Raw genomic sequence first — 16,568 nt, forward strand, 5'->3', positions numbered from 1 at the left:
AATGTTTAGCTTAATATTTAATTATGCTGTTGTTGGAACCTTCTCTTCGATCTTGTTCAAATTAATTTCCCAACAATGTTAATATGTCAGTCAACCCACTTAATATACTCTGAAAACAAAAAATAACTTGGGTATTCTTAATATTCTTGAGTGTGATGTAATTACTGTGTAGTTTTCACACTACATCTCTTCCTGAATAACGTCAACGTTCAACTTTGATATATATAATTATTGTGGAATTAGCTGTACATCTTCGGCAATTATAAGTGAATAGTTAATAGTTGTTCATTCAATTTGACCTGCGATGCATTACAGAAATAAGTGATGGAGGTTTCACCAACTCATTGCATTAGAGGACCGACATGATGGAGTCCATTCCGCTAGCAAGAAGAAATCTTCTCATGTGCTGAAAATCTATGTTCAGTAACATATGTTGTGGTCTTGTGTAGTGGAATGCTCACGGCTTCATCCGTGAGGGATCATCACTCAAGAAAACCAATCTGACGACCTGAAAGTTTACGAAATATTCCAAGCTTATAAAAGCAGCTTACTGGCTGAGTCCCGTGCCAAGTACAGCAAGCGACTCCATAGTCACTTCCAAATGTACAGGTTGTGTCTGTTCCGACAAGTAGTAGGCATCCATCAGTCTCAGGAGACTATGAAATCGCGCTCTGGTTGTCGGTCTGGAGTGGAAAAACCAGGGTAGGTTGATACGGGGGAGAAGCTGTTACCCATGCAGCAGGTCTCCCCCTCTCCACGGCACAAACACAACCTGCACATCTGGAAATGACTATTGAGTCGCTTGCTCTACACCGACACATATGACCTCATTATCCACATATTTCCCCCCTCATACCTTCGACTTCGCACATTAAGAAATACTCTTACCCTACATAGGTGGTCAAGAAGTAGAATACACTGAGAATTTTGTGGAATTCACCTCTATCCGTAACTTATAAAGTTTAGATTCCACAAAGAATGCGAACATTAGAACTGTAATTTTTATAATGCAACAGGTACAACCAGACTGCTAGGCTTCCCCAAAGAGTCCCTGATAAAGACTATACTTGTGTAAAGACTAAGACTAAGACTAAGATAATGTCCTTGATAAAGACTATACATCCCCGTAGTCCCTGACAGGTAAGTGCTCTCACAGAGTCTCTTTCAAGTGTTCGGGATGATAGAGAACGAGGCTCCATATCCAAAGCTTAAACTTCATTCAGCTTCAGTTCGTTAAAGTCTTGCCAAGGAGAGAAGACTATGTGGTGTTAATACCTTCTTGTCCTCTAAAGTATTCCGAGAATTAGTTTTTCAGGATCAGAACTCGAGAGAGAGAGCATCATTTCTCGAATGTCATGGGACTTGCGCATGAAGAAAAATAAACTTACGCATATCCGGCCGCTGTATCCTAACATAACTCATGTTTAGTTAAACAAATTTTACCCCTAATTAATGCATTAACAATTTTAACTAACGCTGAAAGTCACAAATTTTTTCTAGATATGCACGCACTGCATTTATAATTCTCCCTTCTTCGATGTAATTTATTTAGCATATTTCCTCCTGACCATAAACACAGATGCCGTCATAAATGCTAGTACTTGTGGAGGAACATCACAGTGGAGTGAAACACAAAGGGAGAGATTTCTTGAGCCGTGGCAGCTTTAGGCCAGTGAGTGCTTCACAAACTTGTCCATGTCCTTATCTCTTTTTCATATAGCAATGTTATTAATGGCCCCATACACTCAGTAAAGGCATCCATTAATGGCCCCATACACTTACTAATGGCGCCCATACACTCAGTAAAGGCCCGATTAATGGCCCCATACACTCAGTAAAGGCCCCATTAATGGCCCCATACACTCAGTAATGCCCCCATTAATAGCCCCCATACGCTCAGTAAAGGCATCCATTAATGGCCCCATACACTCAGTAAAGTCATCCATTAATTGCCCCATACACTGCAGTAAAAGCATCCATTAATGGCCCCATACATTCAGTAAAGGCATCCAATAATGGCCCCATTCACTCAGTAAATGCCCCCCATTAATGGCCCCATACACTCAGTAAAGGCATCCATTAATGGCCCCATACACTCAGTAAAGGCCCCTCATTAATGGCCCCATACACTCAGTAAAGGCATCCATTAATGGCCCCATACACTCAGTAAAGGCATCCATTAATGGCCCCATACACTCAGTAAAGGCTCCCCATTAATGGCACCATACACTCAGTACAGGCATCCATTACTGGCCCCATACACTCAGTAAAGGCCTCCCCATTAATAGCCCCATAAACTCAGTAAAGGCATCCATTAATGGCCCCATACACTCAGTAAAGGCCCCCATTAATGGCCGTATACACTCAGTAAAGGCATCCATTAATGGCCAAATACACTCAGTTAAAAACATCCATTAATGGCCCCATATACTCAGTAATGGCCCCCCATTAATGGCCTCATACACTCAGTTTAGGCCCCCATTAATGGCCCCGTACACTCCGCAAAGGCATCCATTAATGGCCCCATACACTCAGTAATGGCCCCCATAAACTTAGTAAAGCTTCCCCCAATTAATAGACCCATACACTCATTAAAGGCATCCATTAATGGCCCCATACACTCAGCAAATGCTCCCATTAATGGCCTCATACACTCAGTAATGGCCCCCCATTAATGGTCCCATACTCTCAGTAAAGGCATTCATTAATGGCCCCATACACTCATTAGAGTCATAAAATTAATGGCCCCATACACTCAGTAAAGGCTCCCATTAATGGCCCCATACACTCAGTAAAGGCCCCCATTAATGGCCCCATACACTTAGTAAAGCCATCCATAATTGGCCCCATTCAGTCAGTAAAGTCCTCCCATTATTGGCCCCATAAACTCAGTAAAGCCCCCCATTAATAGACCCATACACTCAGAGCCAACAATTAATGGCACCCTACACTCTGTAAAGGTCCCCATTAATGGTCCAATTCACTCAATAAAGGCCCCCATTAACGGTCCCATACACTCACTAAAGGCCCCGATTAATGACCCCATACACTCGGAAAAGGCCCATATTATTGGCCCCTACACTCAGTAATAGCCCCATTAATGACCCCCCTACACTCAGTAAAGGCCCCCATTAATGGTCCCACACACTCAGTAAAGGCCCCAATTAATGGTCTCAAACTCTCAATAATGGCCTCAATACACTAAAAAAGGCCCCCAATTATGGCCCCATATATTCCGTAAAGGCCCCCATTAATGGTCCCACACACTCAGTAAAGGCCCCCATTAATGGTCTCAACATTCAGTGAAGGCCCCCCCTGTTAGTGTCCTCAAACACTCAGTAATAGCCCCCATACACTCGGTAAAGGCCCCCATTAATGGCCTCATACACTCAGTAATGGCCCCATACACTCAGTAATGGACCCATACCCTCAGTAATGGCCCCCATTAACGGCCTCATACACTTAATAATGGCCCCCATTAATGACCCCATACACTCAGTGAAGGCCCCCATTAATGACCCATACACGCAGTAAAGGCCCCCATTAATGACCCCATACACTCAGTAAAGGCCCTCATTAATGGTCGCATACACTCATTAAAAGACCCCATTAATGGCCTAATAAACTTAGTAATAGCCCCATTAATGGTCCCATACACTCAGTAAAGGCTTCCATTATTGACCTTTTTCACCCCCAGTAATGACACCCTACACTAAGTAAAGGACCCCATTAATGGTCTCATACACTCAGTAAAGTCCCTCATTAATGACCCCAATACATTCAATAAAGGCCCCCATTAAAGGGGCACTGCACTCAGTAAACGGCCCCTATAATAGCCACCATACATTCAATAAAGGAATCAATAATGGCTCCTCTACACTCAGTAAAGGGGCCCCATTATTGGCCACTACACTCAGTAAAGGCCCCATTAATGGCCACCATACATTGAGTAAAGGCCCCCATTAATGGCACCATACACTCAGTAAATGCTCCCATTAATGACCCCTACACTCAGTAAAGGCCCCCATTAATGGCCCCCATACAAACAGTAAAGGCTCACATTAATGGTACCATACACTCAGTAAAGGTCACTATTTATGGCCCCATACACTCAGTAAAGGCCCCAATCAATGGCCCTATACAAACAGTAAAGGCTCCCATTAATGGTCCCATACACTCAGTAAAGGCCACTATTTATGGCCCCATACACTCAGTAAAGGGCCCCCATTAATGGCAGCCAACACTCAGTAAAGGCCCCATTAATGGCTCCCATACAATCAGTAAAGGCCCCCAATAATGGCCCTGTACACTCAGTAAAGGGCCTCATTAATGGTCCCGTACACTCAGTGAAGGCCATCATCAATGGCCCCATACACTCAGTAAAGGCACCCATTAATGGCCCCATACACTCAGTAAAGGGCCCCATTAATGACCCACATACATTCAGTAAAGGTGCCATTAATGGCCTCATACTCCCAGTAATGGCCCCCATACACTCAGTAAATGCTCCCATTAAAGGCGTCATACTCTCAGTAAAGGTCCCCATGCACTCAGTAAAGGCCCCCAATAATGGTCCTATACACTAATTAAAGGCGTCAATTAACGGCACCCTTCACTCAGTAAGGGCCTCATTAATGGCCCCATATACTCAGTAAAGAACCATATTAATGACCCCATACAATCAGTAAAAGCCCCATTAATGGCACCCTACACTCAGTAAAGGCCCCATTAAGGGCCTAATACACTCAGTAAATGCCCCATTAACGGTCCCATACACTCAGGCAAGAACCATACTAATGGTTCCATACACTCAGTAAAGGCCCCTCAATAATGGCCCCATACAATCTGTAAAGGCCCCCAGTAATGACACCCTACACTAAGTAAAGGCCTCATTAATGGTCCCCTACACTCAGTAAAGTCCCTCATTACTGGCTCCATACACTCAGTAAAGGCCCCTATTTATGGTCCAAAACATACAGTAAAGGCCCCCATTAATGGCCTCATTCACTCAGTAGAGGCCCCCGAATAATTGTCTCCATACACTCAGTAAAGGTCCCATTAATGGTCTCCATACTCTCAGCAAAGGCCCCCATTATTGGTCTCCATACACTCAATAAAGGCCCTCATTAATGACCCCCTACACTTAGTAAAGGTCCCATTAATGGTCCCATACACTCAGTAAAGTCTTCCCTTATTGACCTCTTTCACTCAGTAATGGCCCCTCTGGTATACTCTGGTATCATAACCAGTAGACTGGTTATATACGCAGGTTCCTCTTCAACCTGCTTCACTCTGCTGATTCCTCGTCAACCTGCTTCACTCTACTGAGTTTCTCGTAAAACCGGTTCACTTTGTTGATTCCCCGTCAAACTTGCTTCCAACTGAAGCTGTGTAAAAGTGGCAGGACTACCGCTGTGATGAACAACTCTCAGGGAACGTGAACAGCGCCATAACAGATGTTGAGAACACGTCTCGGGTAATATGAACACTTGTGATGTGACCTTCACCGTTCCGAACACCTGTTTGGTCACGGGACCACACACAAGCACCACCACTGTTTGGTCACTGGACCACACACAAGCACCACCACTGTTTGGTCACTGGACCACACACAAGCACCACCACTGTTTGGTCTCTGGACCACACACAAGCACCACCACTGTTTGGTCACTGGACCACACACAAGCACCACCACTGTTTGGTCACTGGACCACACACAAGCACCACTACTGTTTGGTCACTGGACCACACACAAGCACCACTACTGTTTGGTCACTGGACCACACACAAGCACCACTACTGTTTGGTCACTGGACCACACACAAGCACAACCACTGTTTGGTCACTGGACCACACACAAGCACCACCACTGTTTGGTCACGGGACCACACACAAGCACCACTACTGTTTGGTCACTGGACCACACACAAGCGCCACCACTGTTTGGTCTCTGGACCACACACAAGCACCACTACTGTTTGGTCACTGGACCACACACAAGCACCACTACTGTTTGGTCTCTGGACCACACACAAGCACCGCCACTGTTTGGTCACTGGACCACACACAAGCACCACCACTGTTTGGTCACTGGACCACACACAAGCACCACCACTGTTTGGTCTCTGGACCACACACAAGCACCACCACTGTTTGGTCACTGGACCACACACAAGCACCACCACTGTTTGGTCACTGGACCACACACAAGCACCACTACTGTTTGGTCACTGGACCACACACAAGCACCACTACTGTTTGGTCACTGGACCACACACAAGCACCACTACTGTTTGGTCACTGGACCACACACAAGCACAACCACTGTTTGGTCACTGGACCACACACAAGCACCACCACTGTTTGGTCACGGGACCACACACAAGCACCACTACTGTTTGGTCACTGGACCACACACAAGCGCCACCACTGTTTGGTCTCTGGACCACACACAAGCACCACTACTGTTTGGTCACTGGACCACACACAAGCACCACTACTGTTTGGTCTCTGGACCACACACAAGCACCGCCACTGTTTGGTCTCTGGACCACACACAAGCACCACTACTGTTTGGTCTCTGGACCACACACAAGCACCGCCACTGTTTGGTCACTGGACCACACACAAGCGCCACCACTGTTTGGTCACGGGACCACACACAAGCACCACTACTGTTTGGTCACAGGACCACACACAAGCACCGCCACTGTTTGGTCACTGGACCACACACAAGCACCACTACTGTTTGGTCTCTGGACCACACACAAGCACCACTACTGTTTGGTCACTGGACCACACACAAGCACCACTACTGTTTGGTCTCTGGACCACACACAAGCACCACTACTGTTTGGTCACTGGACCACACACAAGCACCGCTACTGTTTGGTCTCTGGACCACACACAAGCACGGCCACTGTTTGGTCACTGGACCACACACAAGCGCCACCACTGTTTGGTCACGGGACCACACACAAGCACCACTACTGTTTGGTCACAGGACCACACACAAGCACCGCCACTGTTTGGTCACTGGACCACACACAAGCACCACTACTGTTTGGTCTCGGGACCACACAAAAGCACCACTACTGTTTGGTCACTGGACCACACACAAGCACCACTACTGTTTGGTCTCTGGACCACACACAAGCACCACTACTGTTTGGTCACTGGACCACACACAAGCACCACTACTGTTTGGTCTCTGGACCACACACAAGCACCACCACTGTTTGGTCTCTGGACCACACACAAGCACCGCCACTGTTTGGTCACTGGACCACACACAAGCACCACCACTGTTTGGTCACGGGACCACACACAAGCGCCACCACTGTTTGGTCACTGGACCACACACAAGCACCACTACTGTTTGGTCTCTGGACCACACACAAGCACCACCACTGTTTGGTCACGGGACCACACACAAGCACCACTACTGTTTGGTCTCTGGACCACACACAAGCACCACCACTGTTTGGTCTCTGGACCACACACAAGCACCGCCACTGTTTGGTCTCTGGACCACACACAAGCACCACTACTGTTTGGTCACGGGACCACACAGAAGCACCACTACTGTTTGGTCACGGGACCACACACAAGCACCGCCACTGTTTGGTCACGGGACAACACACAAGCACCACTACTGTTTGGTCTCTGGACCACACACAAGCACCACCACTGTTTGGTCTCTGGACCACACACAAGCACCACCACTGTTTGGTCTCTGGACCACACACAAGCACCGCCAGTGTTTGGTCACGGGACCACACACAAGCACCACTACTGTTTGGTCACGGGACCACACACAAGCACCACTACTGTTTGGTCACTGGACCACACACAAGCACCACTACTGTTTGGTCACTGGACCACACACAAGCGCCACCACTGTTTGGTCACGGGACCACACACAAGCACCGCCACTGTTTGGTCACGGAACCACACACAAGCACCACTACTGTTTGGTCTCTGGACCACACACAAGCACCACCACTGTTTGGTCTCTGGACCACACACAAGCACCACCACTGTTTGGTCTCTGGACCACACACAAGCACCGCCACTGTTTGGTCTCGGGACCACACACAAGCACCACCACTGTTTGGTCACGGGACCACACACAAGCACCACTACTGTTTGGTCTCTGGACCACACACAAGCACCACCACTGTTTGGTCTCTGGACCACACACAAGCACCGCCACTGTTTGGTCACGGGACCACACACAAGCACCGCCACTGTTTGGTCACTGGACCACACACAAGCGCCACCACTGTTTGGTCTCTGGACCACACACAAGCACCGCCACTGTTTGGTCTCTGGACCACACACAAGCACCACCACTGTTTGGTCACGGGACCACACACAAGCACCGCCACTGTTTGGTCACTGGACCACACACAAGCGCCACCACTGTTTGGTCTCTGGACCACACACAAACACCACTACTGTTTGCTCACTGGACCACACACAAGCACCACCACTGTTGTGTCACGGGACCACACACAAGCACCACCACTGTTTGGTCACTGGACCACACACAAGCACCACCACTGTTTGGTCACTGGACCACACACAAGCACCGCCACTGTTTGGTCACTGGACCACACACAAGCACCACCACTGTTTGGTCACTGGACCACACACAAGCACCACTACTGTTTGGTCACTGGACCACACACAAGCACCACCACTGTTTGGTCACTGGACCACACACAAGCACCGCCACTGTTTGGTCACTGGACCACACACAAGCACCACCACTGTTTGGTCACTGGACCACACACAAGCACCACCACTGTTTGGTCTCTGGACCACACACAAGCACCACCACTGTTTGGTCACTGGACCACACACAAGCACCACCACTGTTTGGTCACTGGACCACACACAAGCACCACTACTGTTTGGTCACTGGACGACACACAAGCACCACTACTGTTTGGTCACTGGACCACACACAAGCACCACTACTGTTTGGTCACTGGACCACACACAAGCACAACCACTGTTTGGTCACTGGACCACACACAAGCACCACCACTGTTTGGTCACGGGACCACACACAAGCACCACTACTGTTTGGTCACTGGACCACACACAAGCGCCACCACTGTTTGGTCTCTGGACCACACACAAGCACCACTACTGTTTGGTCACTGGACCACACACAAGCACCACTACTGTTTGGTCTCTGGACCACACACAAGCACCGCCACTGTTTGGTCTCTGGACCACACACAAGCACCACTACTGTTTGGTCTCTGGACCACACACAAGCACCGCCACTGTTTGGTCACTGGACCACACACAAGCGCCACCACTGTTTGGTCACGGGACCACACACAAGCACCACTACTGTTTGGTCACAGGACCACACACAAGCACCGCCACTGTTTGGTCACTGGACCACACACAAGCACCACTACTGTTTGGTCTCTGGACCACACACAAGCACCACTACTGTTTGGTCACTGGACCACACACAAGCACCACTACTGTTTGGTCTCTGGACCACACACAAGCACCACTACTGTTTGGTCACTGGACCACACACAAGCACCGCTACTGTTTGGTCTCTGGACCACACACAAGCACGGCCACTGTTTGGTCACTGGACCACACACAAGCGCCACCACTGTTTGGTCACGGGACCACACACAAGCACCACTACTGTTTGGTCACAGGACCACACACAAGCACCGCCACTGTTTGGTCACTGGACCACACACAAGCACCACTACTGTTTGGTCTCGGGACCACACAAAAGCACCACTACTGTTTGGTCACTGGACCACACACAAGCACCACTACTGTTTGGTCTCTGGACCACACACAAGCACCACTACTGTTTGGTCACTGGACCACACACAAGCACCACTACTGTTTGGTCTCTGGACCACACACAAGCACCACCACTGTTTGGTCTCTGGACCACACACAAGCACCGCCACTGTTTGGTCACTGGACCACACACAAGCACCACCACTGTTTGGTCACGGGACCACACACAAGCGCCACCACTGTTTGGTCACTGGACCACACACAAGCACCACTACTGTTTGGTCTCTGGACCACACACAAGCACCACCACTGTTTGGTCACGGGACCACACACAAGCACCACTACTGTTTGGTCTCTGGACCACACACAAGCACCACCACTGTTTGGTCTCTGGACCACACACAAGCACCGCCACTGTTTGGTCTCTGGACCACACACAAGCACCACTACTGTTTGGTCACGGGACCACACAGAAGCACCACTACTGTTTGGTCACGGGACCACACACAAGCACCGCCACTGTTTGGTCACGGGACAACACACAAGCACCACTACTGTTTGGTCTCTGGACCACACACAAGCACCACCACTGTTTGGTCTCTGGACCACACACAAGCACCACCACTGTTTGGTCTCTGGACCACACACAAGCACCGCCAGTGTTTGGTCACGGGACCACACACAAGCACCACTACTGTTTGGTCACGGGACCACACACAAGCACCACTACTGTTTGGTCACTGGACCACACACAAGCACCACTACTGTTTGGTCACTGGACCACACACAAGCGCCACCACTGTTTGGTCACGGGACCACACACAAGCACCGCCACTGTTTGGTCACGGAACCACACACAAGCACCACTACTGTTTGGTCTCTGGACCACACACAAGCACCACCACTGTTTGGTCTCTGGACCACACACAAGCACCACCACTGTTTGGTCTCTGGACCACACACAAGCACCGCCACTGTTTGGTCTCGGGACCACACACAAGCACCACCACTGTTTGGTCACGGGACCACACACAAGCACCACTACTGTTTGGTCTCTGGACCACACACAAGCACCACCACTGTTTGGTCTCTGGACCACACACAAGCACCGCCACTGTTTGGTCACGGGACCACACACAAGCACCGCCACTGTTTGGTCACTGGACCACACACAAGCGCCACCACTGTTTGGTCTCTGGACCACACACAAGCACCGCCACTGTTTGGTCTCTGGACCACACACAAGCACCACCACTGTTTGGTCACGGGACCACACACAAGCACCGCCACTGTTTGGTCACTGGACCACACACAAGCGCCACCACTGTTTGGTCTCTGGACCACACACAAACACCACTACTGTTTGCTCACTGGACCACACACAAGCACCACCACTGTTGTGTCACGGGACCACACACAAGCACCACCACTGTTTGGTCACTGGACCACACACAAGCACCACCACTGTTTGGTCACTGGACCACACACAAGCACCGCCACTGTTTGGTCACTGGACCACACACAAGCACCACCACTGTTTGGTCACTGGACCACACACAAGCACCACTACTGTTTGGTCACTGGACCACACACAAGCACCACCACTGTTTGGTCACTGGACCACACACATGCACCACCACTGTTTGGTCACTGGACCACACACAAGCACCGCCACTGTTTGGTCACTGGACCACACACAAGCACCACCACTGTTTGGTCACTGGACCACACACAAGCACCGCCACTGTTTGGTCACGGGACCACACACAAGCACCACCACTGTTTGGTCACTGGACCACACACAAGCACCACCACTGTTTGGTCACTGGACCACACACAAGCACCGCCACTGTTTGGTCACTGGACCACACACAAGCACCACCACTGTTTGGTCACTGGACCACACTCAAGCACCGCCACTGTTTGGTCACTGGACCACACACAAGCACCACCACTGTTTGGTCACTGGACCACACACAAGCACCACTACTGTTTGGTCTCTGGACCACACACAAGCACCACCACTGTTTGGTCTCTGGACCACACACAAGCACCGCCACTGTTTGGTCACTGGACCACACACAAGCACCACCACTGTTTGGTCACGGGACCACACACAAGCACCGCCACTGTTTGGTCTCTGGACCACACACAAGCACCACTACTGTTTGGTCACGGGACCACACAGAAGCACCACTACTGTTTGGTCACGGGACCACACACAAGCACCGCCACTGTTTGGTCACGGGACCACACACAAGCACCACTACTGTTTGGTCTCTGGACCACACACAAGCACCACCACTGTTTGGTCTCTGGACCACACACAAGCACCACCACTGTTTGGTCACTGGACCACACACAAGCACCACCACTGTTTGGTCACTGGACCACACACAAGCACCGCCACTGTTTGGTCACTGGACCACACACAAGCACCACCACTGTTTGGTCACTGGACCACACACAAGCACCACCACTTGGAACATCTCTCAAGTACTTGCATCACCGCCACCACCACGTCTGAGATAACCTGAACACTGCTACTACCTCTGAACACCGCCCAAACCACTGTGAACACCGCTAAAGCAATGTGAACTCACCACCACGGCCGTGAACACCTTTGAAATAACATGATCACTCAGCTCACGGAACAGAAAAACAGCGGGGATGAAATATCTAGCTTGAGGCTAATATATTCAATACCTTTGAGGTGATGTGTGTGTGAAACTCACAATACCTGTGAGTTTCACACTTCACATTATATTACCACTAGATGGTGCAAGTACCCAAAGGTGCCCGGGATCACCCCTCTCGCCGAAAGCTTGGGCCATGGAGCCAATCAAGACCCACCTGTGGCAGTCCATCATGCTCTATATTAAATTAATACTGTTTTATTTATGTAATAACATTCTAGGGACTCGGCCAGCCACTTTCCATCGATTTCGTTGGGTTCAACATACGATTAAACCATCTTTTAATGGAAGCAATAAGGCCCACTCCGACCTGCTTGACAGTCTCCTACCCACCACCATTCACCCTGCAATACTGTGTGAAGCTAGCCGCAAGCGACTGGCCTCTAGCCATGAACGGTCAGAATGACATTCTCTCATATATACTTGTGTGGGGAACCAGGCGGTGCTCGGATAATCTGCCTCTCCCCTCACCCCAGCTTTCTTTCTCCCTCTCCCCACATTCCCCCTTCTCCCCACTCCCCTTCTTCCCTCTCATCTCCCCTATTTATCTTTTTCCCCTTTTCCTCCTTCCCTTGAAAATTTCAAGGCCTTGACAGTATTTTCGAACCCAGAAAAATATGATATAGTGACCCCATAGTGGACTTGCATTTTAATACCTTATTAATATTCTCTTATCTCATTAAAGACATTGTTTTTAACCTCTTGTTATCTTGAGATTATCTTGAGATGATTTCAGGGCTTAGCGTCCCCGCGACCCGGTCCTCGACCAGGCCTCCTTTTTTGTTACACACCCCCAGGAAACAGCCAGTAGCAGCTAACACCCAGGCGCCTATTTACTGCTAGGAGGTGAACAGAAACATCAGGTTGAAGGAAACTCTCCCGATTTGTTTCTGCCTCCACCGGGGATCGAACCCGGAACCTCGGGACTACGAATCCCAAGCACTGTCCACTCAGCTGTCAGGCCACAGTCCTCACCTCGTTCCTGACTGTATATTCACACCACTGAATTGTAAATCCATCCTTCTGAAGATATATTATTAAGTACGAAAGTACTTAAGGAAATTCCTTTCTTAATCTTTCCTTCGTGGCCTGACCTTGTCATTATAAGGTGACATATAAGGTGTCGAGGGTCTCTTCCCCACCCTCTTTCCCCCCCTCTCTTTCCCACTCGTCACCTAATCGTCCCTTAACTCGATCGTCCTCATCCCCTTGGTCCCCTCCCCCTTTGTCCTACCTCCCTTTCCCTCTCCCTCTCCTCCCAAGAAGCACTGAAACAACTGTAAGAGTCTCAGAAAAATTCCAATCACAAAAACGTCTAGGGGGAATCACAATAAATATTTTAAACTTGATGCCATGTAAATAGCATGGGGGAGGGGGTCTGTATAAGTGCTAATCATTCTTAAAGCATTTAACATAGATCTACCCCAACCAGCCAATGTCTGTCTCATACCTCAGACCATTTTTCCTGCAAGGGTAGGTAAGGCCCCTACCTACATGGGTAAGGCCCTTACCTACATGGGTAAGGCCCAAGCGTCTGGTCTCTCAACTTTGCACAGACATTCACTTGTAGTATAGATGTGCATTGTATCTCTCCCAAATATATAAATGTTAAATGCATTCAAATACTCGTTTGCAACCTGGGAAGGATATGTAGGAGAGTGCATGGTGTAGTGGTATTGTTGTTGTGTGTGGGGGCGCTAAACATCCAGCTTTGTACTATAGCGTTTTAACTATTTTCACCGCCATTTAGTGCATGTTTCTGGGGTGACAGCTCGATTAGGGTTCTTACAGGTACTCCTTTGTGTGTGTGTATCATTTGTTTTTATTATTTGTGCCTGCTGGATCGAGTTGATAGCTCCTGGACCCGGCCTTTCCAAAAGTCGGTTGTATAATGTACTGACTCCTAACCAATTGTTCCTCTTATCATAACAATTACATACATTTATCTCTCTCTCTCACACACACACACAATCACTATGGACTCAGAAACCTAAGTAAAGAGGCATTAGGACACTTTACACTTCCTACATGACGGAGTCTTAGAGTATGCCGCCTCATCATGGAGTCCCCATCTGAAGAAGCATATAAGGAAACTGGAAAAGGTTTAGAGGTTTGCAACGAGATTCGTCCCAGAGTTACGAGGGATAGGGGTATGAGTAGTGCCTGAGGGATTTGTGTCTTACGACACTAGAAAGAAAAAGGGAGAGGGGGGACATGATAGGAACGTATAAAATATTCAGGGGGATTGACAGAGCGGACATAGACGAAATGTTCACAGGGAATAGTAACAGAACGAGGGGACATGGATGGAAGCTGGAAACTCAGATGAGTCACAGGGATATTAGGAAGTTTTCTTTTACCGTGAGAGTAGTTGGAAAATGGAATGCACTTAAGGAACAGATTGTGGAAGCAAATACTATTCATAATTTTAAAACTAGGTATGATAGGGAAATGGGACCGGAGTCATTGCTGTAAACAACCGATGTTCGAAAGGCGGGATCCAAGAGTCAATGTTCGATCCTGCAGACACAATTAGGTATGTACACACACACACACACACACACACACACACACACACACACACACACACACACACACACACACACACACACACACACACACACACACACACACACACACTATTAGGATACAGAATAGGAGATGAAGTACTTAATGAAACAGACAGAGAGAAAGATCTAGGAGTTGATATCACACCAAACCTGTCTCCTGAAGCCCACATAAAAAGAATAACGTCTGCGGCATACGCGAGGCTGGCTAACATCAAAACAGCGTTCAGGAACCTGTGTAAGGAATCATTCAGAATCTTGTACACCACATATGTAAGACCAATCCTGGAGTATGCGGCCCCAGCATGGAGCCCGTACCTTGTCAAGCACAAGACGAAGCTGGAAAACGTTCAATGGTATGCTACTAGACTAGTCCCAGAACTAAAAGGCATGAGTTACGAGGAAAGGCTGCGGGAAATGCTCCTTACGTCACTGGAAGATAGAAGAATAAGGGTGGACATGATCACAACCTACAAAATCCTCAGGGGAATCGACCGGGTAAACAAGGATAAACTATTTAACACTGGCGGGACGCGAACAAGGGGACACAGGTGGAAACTGAGTACCCACATGAGCCACAGGGACGTAAGAAGGAACTTTTTCAGTGTCAGAGTAGTTATCAGGTGGAATGCATTAGGCAGTGATGTGGTGGAGGCTGACTCCATACACAGTTTTAAATGTAGATATGATAGAGCCCAGAAGGCTCAGGAACCTGTACACCAGTTGATTGACAGTTGAGAGGCGGGACCAAAGAGCCAAAGCTCAACCCCTGCAAGCACAAATAGGTGAGTACACACACACACACAAATATTCATTCCACCACATCTTGACAATTATTACCCTCCCCCCCCCCCTCCCGTTATCCCAAAGCCGCATTACCGAGAACTATCAACTTTAGAAACACTGACATTCAAACAAATAATAATAATTAAAGTAATATTAAAAATAACATCAAAAAGTGCTACGGTGATAATTGTTTGAATGTGAAGGCTGCCAGAACACACTCCCGGGTTTTGCACTCAAGGTTAGTTATATAATTCCTGTGTATTCCGCGTGGGCTAATGAGAACAAATATTATTTGGTCTATACGCCGTAAAACACATTCGTATGTTTCCACCAGCTGGGTGTCAGGTGTCAGACATCCAGCCGCTGGGGGATATCTGGATACGGTGGTGGATATCTGGATACGGTGGTGAATATCTGGATACGGGGGTGGATATCCGGATACGGTGGTGAATGAGCACCTTCCGAAGGTGGTGGATATTTGGATACGGTGGTGGATATCTGGATACGGTGGTAGATATCTGGATACGGTGGTGAATGAGTACTTTCGGAAGGTGGTGGATAGTGTGAAAATACGTATATTAGCCCTATATTTCAACATATCTTCAAGGTATTCATGATCGTGTTTAATGCTTCAGCTTTCAGGTTATTATTTATGTATTAAGTAAGAGTCTCGCTGTATTTCCCTGTAAAATTAGCTTTGTCAAAGCAAATGAATCGCAAACCG

This window comes from Procambarus clarkii, chromosome 4 (genome assembly GCF_040958095.1).
Source record: "Procambarus clarkii isolate CNS0578487 chromosome 4, FALCON_Pclarkii_2.0, whole genome shotgun sequence".
NCBI lineage: Eukaryota > Metazoa > Arthropoda > Malacostraca > Decapoda > Cambaridae > Procambarus > Procambarus clarkii.